Consider the following 10,942-nt stretch of genomic DNA (forward strand, 5'->3'; position numbering starts at 1 on the left):
GCTCTACTAACTGAGCCAGGGAAGTGCCCCTGTTAGGATTTCACTTTGGTTTGATTTATCCATTAGCTTACCACTTCTATTGGAGTAGGGCATTATCTTGAATTTTTCCTGGATCTTTCCCATATAACTGAATGAAAGATGAAGAGTGGGAGTTGGCAGTAGAGTAGGGAATAAACTGCAATGTAATCAGATTAGTACATCTCTTTGGCAAGGGCTGAACTGCCCTGTGATTAAAACAGTAAGAAGTTCTGGGCCATTGCATTTGTATGAGAGTAGTAGATGGGCAGAGAAAGCCCTTTCACCCTAGTACATGTGTATTAATAATCTGTTAAGAACCAATATAAAATGACCCAATTTACCTTTATACTAAGAAACATTAATTTTTTTCTCTTACCTAACAGTTCTTTTTCTATCCCTCCATTCCCAGCCATAGAATAATGTCTTTTATTTTTTTTAAATGTTTATTTATTTATTTTTGAGAGAGCACAAGCAGGAGAGGGATAGATAGGGGGGACAGAGGATCTGAAGTGGGCTCTGTACTGACAGCAGTGAGCCCAACGTGGGGCTCGAACTGTAAGATCATGACCTGAGCCGAAGTCTAAGTCTCAACCAACTGAGCCATCTAGGTGCCCCGGAATAATATCCTTTAAAAGAATGTAAAGCTTATAAATACTAAAAAGGAGAAATCAATCAAATTGCAACTAAAGAACCTTCTGTTACTTTCTAATTTGGGGCCATCTTCATAAATGTCAGCCATTCACTGCAATAAAATTTTAGTTTTTCTTATCTGGTGCTATTAAAAATAATTGCCACAATATGACACAATTTTGATTTTCCATAATTTTATAAATGAAAATTTTAGGTTTTAAATGTCTTACTATTTAAGTAAAGTGAACATCTTCAGGCAACATGATTTGCATTGGTTTTCTTTAGATAAAGGGAAAAAAAAAACCTCCCCATAGGCATATAGTTACATATATCTTTACAGCAAAACAAAACTACTTTTGAAAATGAGTGTTTTTCCTAGAAAAGGTAAAAAATACATCTATACATCTACATATGGTAAAACTTTGAAATAAGTTTTCCGTAAGATATAAGGTCTGTGTTTATTTTTAAAGATGTACATCCAATTGTTTCAGCACCATTTGTTAAAAAGACTATCCTTTATTTTTCTTTAAGATTTTAAGTAATCTCTACACCCAACATGGGGCTCAAACCACAACCCCAAGATCAAGAGTCACATGCTCCACCAACTGAGTCAGCCAGATGCCCCCAAAGACTATCCTTTTGCTATTAAGTTGACTTTGCTCCTTTGTCAAAGCACTGTTGACTGTATTTGTGTGGGTCCATTTCTGGACCTATTCTGTTCAATGGATGCATTCTTTCTATTCTTTCTCAAATACCTTGTGGTCTTGATTACTGTAGCTTTATATTAAGTCTTGAAAATGTGTAATGTGAGCCTTACAAATTTGTTCTGGCTACTCTGGGGATTTTGCTTGTCCATATAAATTTTAGAATAACTTTGCTGATATCTACAAAGTAGCCTTCTGGAATTTTGATTGGGATTGTGTTAAATCTGTAGATCAGGGGCGCCTGGGTGGCGCAGTCGGTTAAGCGTCCGACTTCAGCCAGGTCACGATCTCGCGGTCCGGGAGTTCGAGCCCCGCGTCAGGCTCTGGGCTGATGGCTCAGAGCCTGGAGCCTGTTTCCGATTCTGTGTCTCCCTCTCTCTCTGCCCCTCCCCCGTTCATGCTCTGTCTCTCTCTGTCCCAAAAATAAATAAACGTTGAAAAAAAAAATTAAAAAAAAAAATCTGTAGATCAAGTGTGGAATAGTTGACTTCTTCACAATACTGAGTATTCTAATTCATGAACCTGGATCATCTCTTCATTTATTTAGATCTTTGATTTCTTTTTTTTTATTATTATTTTTAATGTTTATTTATTTTTGACAGAGAGACAGAGACAGAGTGTGAGGGGGGAGGGGCAGAGAGAGAGGGAGACACAGAATCTGAAGCAGGCTTCAGGCTCTGAGCCATCAGCACAGAACCCCACGCAGGGCGTGAATCCACAAGCTGTAAGATCATGAGCTGAAGTCGGATGCTTAACTGACTGAGCCACCCAGGTGCCCCCAGATCTTTGATTTCTTTTATCAGTTTTATAGTTTTCTTCATATAGATCCTGTACATATTTTCTTAGATTTTGTTATGAATCTGTCAAATTCACATTTGTTAAATGGAGCACAAGGGTGCTGGAGAGTGAGCCATGGGTTCAAGAAACAACTATAAGAGAAACTGAAATAAATTATTACTCACAGGTCCTGGAGAAAGTACAAAGCACACGTTGAGGGCCTGTGTTGGAAGTCAAGCCACAGCACAGAGAGAGAGATAGGCTCTGGGACACATGCCTGTATTAGGGTCTGTGGCAGAGTGCTTCATGTTTCCTGGGCTAAGGCTGGATTGGTCAATTCAAGACAAAAGAATAAAGTTTTGTTGATCCTTTGGGATTGTACAGGCAATTGTGTCCTCTGTGAACAAAGAAAATTGTATTTTTTCTTTCCAATCTGTGTACCTTTTTTTTTATTTTCTTGTCTTTTTGAACTACTTAGGATTTCCAGTATGATGTTGAAAAGGATTGGTAAAAGAGGATATCCTTGCTTCATTCCTGATTTGAGGGAAAAAGCGTTCAGTTTCTCCCCATTAAATATGATGTTAGCTGTGGGGTTTTTGTAGATGCCTTTATCAAGTTGAAGAAATTCTCTTCTCCTAATTTTCTGGGAATGTTTTGTCATGAATGAATGTCAGATTTTGTCAAATACTCTTTCTGTATCATTGATAAAATCCCACAATCTTTCTTCTTTAGTCTGTTGATGTGATGGATTACATCAATTGATTTTTTCTTAAATTTATTCATTTATTTTGAGACAGAGAGAGAGAGAGAGAGAGAGAGACAGAGAGCAAGCACATGCACACAGGGGAGGGGCAGAGAAAGAGGGAGAGAATCTCAAGGAGGCTCCACACTGACAGCATAGAGCCTGACATGGGGTTCAAACTCATGAACCATGAGATCATGACCTGAGCTGAAATCAAGAATTGGACACTTAACTAACAGAGCCACCCAGGCACCCCTACATCAATTAATTTCTGAATGTTGATCAGTTAGGATAAATCCCATTTGGTCATGGTATAATTTTTTTAATACATTTTTGGATTTGATTTGCTAAAATATTATTTGTGAGAATTTTTGCATCTATTATTCATGAGAGACATTAATCTGTAGTCTTCCTTATAATATTTTTATCTGGGATTGGTATTAAAATAATGTTGGCTTATAGAATGGGTTATTAGAGTTTTCTGATGCTTTCAGTTTCTGGAGGAGATTGTGGAAATTGTTATAATTTCTTCCTGATAATTTCTTTCAACTGTTTTTTCTGTTATACAGATTAGAATATTTCCATTAATCAATTTTCAAGTTCACTTAATCTTTCCTCTATCATTTTCATTCTGATATTGAGCCCATATGGTGAACTTTTGTTACTGTAATTTTCAGTTCTAAAATTTCCATTTAGATATTTTTTGTATCTTTGATTTCTTTTCAGAGAGTTTCTATTTTTCCATTTGTTTCAAGTGTATTTGCCCCTTGTTCTTGGAGTTTGGCTATGATAGTTGCTTTAGAGGCTTTGTCTCTTAATTCCAACACCTGTTATCTCAGAATTGGTGTCATTTATTATCTCTTCCTTTGTGAGATGACATGATTTTCCTCATTCTATCTATAGTAATTTTGGATTGTATCTTGGTCATTTTAACTATTATATTTCTCTGGGTCTCGTTTAAAGCATTTTTTGTTTGTGTAGCAGGCAATCAACCCAGTAAGTTTCAGGCCACAAGCTCCTGCTTACCTTCTGTAAGCTGTGGCTTCAACCTCAGTTTAATTTTTAATCTTTGTAGTTCTCTTCAGAGCTGTTCCATGTCTGTGCCACCTAGTGGCCAGTCTGAGACCTGGGTGGTGGTCTACCCTATATTTTAGTTCTCAAAGTCTTAATATGCTATTTAGGGTCAGATTGATGAATGCACAGCTTGGGGGGTGCTTCCAGTTCATACAAAATTTTATGGGATTGTTTTCTTATGCTCCATTTTCTCTGATCTTCCCAACAAATTTGATTCAGAGACCATTTCTTCCTTTCTTCTGGGTAGAAAGGTGAAGCATTGGCTTTTTTGTCTGCTGTTCATTTCCTGCCAACGTGTAGAGCCAAGCAGTAAAAGGATAGAAAAAAAAGCAATGGGACTCCCTATATGTTCTTGGAAACACAAATCCTGTGGTCAAAGAGGATTTTCCTCCCTTGGAATTTTAGGAACTGGCCCAGCTGTCTCTGTTGTCACTATTATTGCTGCAATGGGATTGCTGGGGGCCTTTCTGGTATTTTGTGGTACAAAATATCTCACTTTCCTATGAGATTTTCTTCTTCAAGACTTCCGTAGCTTCTTAGGTGACAACCTTCCATATGCTTTCCATCTTCCATCTTGACATTTGTTTCTACTGTTATGGCCCCTTCCATCCTCTGTTCTTTTGATTTTGTATTTTCTGTTACTGTCATTTTAACAAGACTTTAGGGAGACAGCAGAAATAAGCACATATACAGTAACTAATCTTTGTCTCTTCACTTCTCTAGTCATTCTGCTTGTTTAGTTATCCTATGTGGATCCTCCCAGTTTTATGTTGTCACACTTCCATAATAATTGTTGCAATATGTTGATTTCTGAGATGTGCCAAGTAATCTTTAAAAGCAGTCAAGATTATGGATAACTGTTATTGCCAGTTTCTACCCATACTCAGAGGAGTTTCCCTCTTGAATATTAGCAGACAAAAAATATTTCCTCTTTGGATTTCCTTCCTTATAGGAGTCTATGCCTGAAAGCAAAGAGTCAATTCCACAATAGAATGTTGTTGCAATTGTATTAATATACAATAATAGGGGGTGACTGTGTGGCTTGGTTGGTTGAATGTCTGACATCAATTCAGGTCATGTTCTCACAGTTTGAGTGTGAGTCCCCCCACCCCCTACCCCAGGCTTGCTGCTGTCAGTGCAAAGCCCACTTTAGATCTTCTGTTCCCCCCTCTTTCTCTGTTTCTCCCTAGCTCCCACCCACGCTCTCACTCTCAAAAATAAAGAGTAAAAATTTTTTTTGAAGAAAAAAAATTACAAGAATGGAAAATTCATGACTCTAGATGATAGTAATAAAAACAGCAGCTTTTTTTTTTTTTTTTTTTTACATAAGAGTATGTGTATTACCATCCTCATCAACAGTTTACAGGTCATTCAGGATCTATTCTGAACATTTTATACATATTAATTTATCAAATTGATGATTATTTGCACAACATTTTGAAGTAGTCCTATGAGGGGGGCACCTGGATGGTTCAGTCAGTTAAGTATCCGACTTTTGAGTTTTGGCTCAGGTCTTGATCTTATGGTTTGTGAATTTGAGCCCTGAGTCAGGCTCTGTACTGACAGCATGGAGCCTACTTGGGATTCTCTCTCTATTCTTCCCCTGCTCACTCACTCTCTCTCAAAAATAAACTTTAAAGAAAAAGCAGCCTCACGAGTAGTTTGTTGATGGGTAGGCATTAAAAACATTTTTTTTCATTTTATTTATTTTAGAGAGAGAGCATGAACAGGGAGGAGGGGCAGAGGAAGAGAGAGAGAATCAGTAAGCTCCATGCTGAGCAAGATCCCATGACCCTGGGATCATGACCTGAGCTGAAATCAAGTCGGATGCTCAATGGACTGAGCCAGATGGGTGGGCATTTTTCAAGCACACATAAGTTTTATATAAATTGAGAATATGCTGAGCCATGAAACACATTCCAAAAGGATTAGAATCATATAGGGTATGACCATCACAGTAACAATTGATTCAATGAAGAATCATCAGTGAATTTAAAAAAAATTATTTATTTATTTTGAAAGAGCATGCAAGCACATGAGGACAGGAGGGGCAGAGAGGGAATCCCCAGCAGGCTCTGTGCTGACAATATGGGGCTGGATCCCATAAACCACGAGATCATGGCCTGAGCTGAAATCAAGAGTTGGATGCTCAACCGAGCCACCCAGGTGCCCCTCATCAATGGATTTTAAACATATGATGGAGAATGGGATATCTATCTTAATCTAAAAGCACCTTCCTGCATACTACTTACTACAAAGAAAAAAATATTCTTTCCAGTGGAGAAACCTGGAAAGCACAATCTTAGGTAGTTGAAGTTACCATCACTAATAAGACAGTCACATCATATACTCCCTGACATAATGCCTGGAAGAGATACAGTATTTGTCAAAAATTCATAAATGCAGATATACATATTCTGAACCTAATCATGAGGAAACATTTAACTCAAATTGATGTAATTCATCACAATAAGAAAATCTTATTTTTTAAAGATAAATTTAAAGAATACTAAAGTAGAACAAATCAGAAAAGGAGTGTGAGATTGTTGAACAGATCATCTCTTTTATATATCAAGGGGTTCCAAAGAAATTTACAAAAGTACTCCAGCAGAGAACAGCCAAGGGTGGAGAGCAGTGTGACAGGATCATTATTACTTATGCAAGGAGGATCTAGACCTCTTTCTAATACTCAAGTTCCATCCAAGCAATCAGAAACTAGGGACAGCAAGTTGGGAGATGAGAAAGAGGACCAGAAAGGCAGAAGCCATGTCTTCTTTCCTCATCTGGCATCTCACCCACCCTGCAACATGCCTGAGCTAAAGGAGGGAAGTCCCCCATCCATAATGCTTACAGTTTTGATTTATATAGTGGACTCAGGGTATGGTCCGTCCATGATTTCATCCAGGGTCATCAAATGTACTTGTTCCACCAGATTCAGTGGGATGATGGCAGACAAGAATGAATCTGTCGTATCATCCCAAATTGTGATTTCTCATTACAATCCACATACTTCACCTGGACTCCACTGCAGGTGGGAGTTAGAATGCAATCTAGGTTCCACCAGGCACTACCTGAACCTTGGAGGTGGAGGAAGTGAGCATAATGGGGTGGTGGTGGCATAGGGATAGGATTCGCAGTGGCAGGAGTGACTGGTTCCCCTTAAGCAGCTGTTGAAGTTTCTAGCTTCCAGTCCTTAGAACATTAGGTGATGAGCATAAAGTGGCAGTAGCAGATTTTCTTGAACAGTACTACATTCAAGTACTGTTCAAGAAACTATGTATCTGAGCTTTTGTATTTGTGGTATATCTGGGCCTTTATCCTGTTACTTTCCGGATTGTACAGCCCTGAAGTCTAATTCCTTGGCCTTCTGAAAATTCTTCAAATTACAAAATATCCTTTATTCATTCCTTGCTAAAACATATAGAAATGAGCTTATCTGCAATTGTTTTGTAGTTCATGAATGGACTTCAATGAATAAACTGTATAAAAACACAACAATATAAAAATTAGGTATTTTTCAAGTTTTAGATCTCACATATTGTCAATAAGAAAAATTACAGAAATACGTATCATTTGTTTCCTAGAAACCCATATTATGTGCCATTTGTGTGTACACCTAAGTATTGGTTTTACAGATAGTACGTGCACCAAGTTATTGCCTCTCCAGACACAGGGGGAAGAGCAGGACTGAAGGGAAAAGAGAAGACTTATTTATGAAATGATTTACTTCTTTTATAAAATTTTAATAAAAAACAATTAGATGTCTAGTTAGTAGGCACCACACAGGTGCTACTGTTTTTCTGAATTATTTTAGTCAAGAAAATTTAACATAAACAAGAAAGTTTGGAAAAATTAGAATTCTGGAACAATACCAGAAAAGTAGATATCATACATCAAAAAGGATACCTAAATGTGGCCTGTTGCTTGTTGTGTAAAGTTTTATTGGAACACAGCCATGCCCATTTTCTTACATTCAGGATTCCTCAACTTCAGCACTGATATTTTGGACTAGATAATTCTAAAAATTTTTTTCCCAATGTTTATTTATTTATGAGAGAGAGCACAAGTGGGGAAGGAGCACAGAGAGAGGGAGACACAGAATCTGAAGCAGGTTCCAGGCTCTGAGCTGTCAGCACAGTGCCCGACACGGGGCTTGAACCCACCAACCATGAGATCATGACCTGAGCTGAAGTCAGACGCTTAACCTACTGAGCCACCCAGGCACCCCCAGATCTGTTGTAAGGGACTGTACTATGCATTACAGGATATTCAGAGCATCCCTAGCCTTTACCCACTAGATGCCAGCAGCCCTCCCCCTCAAACTGACAAACAAACATCTTTCTGGACACTGCCCAGTATCTCCTGGGATTAAGAGTAGGACAGGTAAAAACTACCCCTGGTTAAGAACCACTGGTTTATGTATGTTTTCACACTACAAAGGCAGAGTAGATTCTGTATGACCACAAAGCCTGAAATATTTACTATCTGGTGCTTCACAGAAAAAGTCTGTTGATTTCTTTTGCCATTAAAAAAGGTAAAAAATACATGCTAGACTAAGAAAACCAACTGCAAAGTATGTAACAAAACAAGGTTTCTACAAACTCCTTCAAAAACTACTCCAATTTAAAAAATGGAATACATAAAAACAAGGAATTCACAGCAACATTAGGCATGATGTTTTAGACATGATAAACGCTCAACCTCAACGACAGTTAAGAAAATGCAAATTAAACGCACTTTTTTTTCTTCACTCAATTTAACAAAAGATTCACTCTTCATTGAAGTTGTTGGGAATGGGCATTTATTTCTAGATTAATGGCGAATTTCAGAAAATAAGGCATTAACTACTACATTTAAAATACACTATGTTGTAAAGCAAGGAATCCAACTGGTGGGAATCCATCCACTCAACAGAAGCACCAACAGGAAATAATACATGTGTAATAAAATTGTACAATTAATTATTTGTAAAATAACAAATCTGAACTGGTGGAAGATTGGGCTGCATATTATTATGCTTTGTCTTTATGATGTAGAAGTCTAAAAGCTAAAAAGTTACACTTGTAGGCACTGACTGGAAGGAAGCCCAGTCATGGTAAGTTACGAAGTGAGAAAAGGGGATTGCACCTTAATGTGTAAGCATGATCCCGTTTAAACTATGCTACACTACACACACACACACACCACCATCACCACCACCACCAAAGCAAACTTCTTAGATGTGGGCATGCTTCTTGAGTATGGCAAAAAGCATGGAAGGCTTTTGTAATGGCAATTAAGAGAACGTGGGGTTTTTGTTTTTAAGATTTATCCATTTTTGAGAGGGCAAGCAGGGGAAAGGCAGAGAGGGAGACCGAGAATCCCAAGCAGGTACCATGCTGAAAGTCACCTGACACGTGGCTTGCTCGAAACTACAAACCGTGAGATCATGACCCAAGCCGAAATCAAAAGATGCTCAGATGCTCAACTGACTGAGCCACCCAGGCGCTCCTAGTTTTTGTTTTGTTTTGTTTTGTTTTGTTTTTTTAGGTTGATTTATTTATAATCTCTACATCCAATGTGGGGCTCGAACTCATGACTGCAAGATCAAGAGTCGCATATCCTTCAGACTGAGCCAGCCAGGCGCCCTGATAGTTTGTTATATAAAATTAGAACACAATTTTCAAGTGTTGAAAAAAGGAAAATGTATACATGGGCAAAAAATGAAAGAGAATCATCTCAATGTCAAAAAATATTAGAAATTATAATGAAACCAGTACCATGATCGTGCCTGGTTTTGCCTATCTTTATTAATTCAATTCCTCCTAAGGGCAGAGCTTGTCCTCTTAGAACAGTACGTACAACTTTCAAGAAGAGACTTACGGAATAATTATGCCAGTACAGATAAAATTTAGCAATCATTTCCCCTTTAAAAAAATGCTTGGGCGCACCTGGCTGGCTCAGTGGAGCATGTGACTCTTGATCTTAGGGTCTGGAATTCAAGCCTACATTGGGCATAGAGCATACTCAAAAAAATAAAAAATGCTTGGATTTTTATTATAAATTCTCCTCCAATGGGCTGACATTTAGCTATAATTGATTTACCATATAATGCATGTTTACATTAAACTTATTTGAAGTATTATTTTCTAAAGTGCAAGACGTAAGTGGAATCGACTAGGGATTATTCCAAATGTGTCCACAGCCCATGAGGTCTGATTAAGTGGATAACTGCAGTGACTTCACAGCAGCTGAATATGCATATGCTCTAATAGTTTCTCAGTTACTACTTTGGGAAAAGGTTATTTTAGGGTCTAGTTTTCAACGTGTAACACTACATTTATACATTACTTAAAAATTAACTGGACAGATCAAGTCATGAATCATATTCTGGACAAAAAAACTCCCCAACAACCCTATTTTCTTCAATAGGCTGCACATACAATGTGAATATTATTTTTGGGGGTGATTTAATTTGAATGTTATACTTTTCCAAAAAAAATTTTTTTTAATGTTTATTTATTTTTGAGAGACAGAGTGTGATCAGGGGAGGGACAGAGAGAGACACAGAATCTGAAGCAGGTCCCAGGCTCTGAGCTGTCAGCACAGAGCCCAACTTGGGGCTTGAACTCCAAACCATGAGATCATGACCTGACCTGAAGCTGGATGCCTAACCAACTGAGCAACCCAGGCACCCCTCCAAATTTCTTAAAAGCGTTATGCTAGCCTCACAGCTGTGACTCTTTGTACCTTGAACAGTTAGAAGATTTTATCTGTTAGATATTCTGATATGAGAGGAATCAGTTTATTGATTCTTTATTTAGGAAAATATCTTTCAGGATTTCAGACATGCTTTAAAAAGATGAATATAAACACACACTATAAAATGCTGAATGTAAAAAAAAATTTTCCCATGTCTTACTAATTCAAAGTAGAATATATGTATATACATGTCTAAAAAATATTTAAGAAAATAATGTTTTACTACAATTTCAGATATACCATAAAAAGAAGCCGA

Source organism: Puma concolor, chromosome E2, assembly GCF_028749965.1.
Source record: "Puma concolor isolate L17-30 chromosome E2, mPumCon1.1.hap2, whole genome shotgun sequence".
Lineage (NCBI taxonomy): Eukaryota > Metazoa > Chordata > Mammalia > Carnivora > Felidae > Puma > Puma concolor.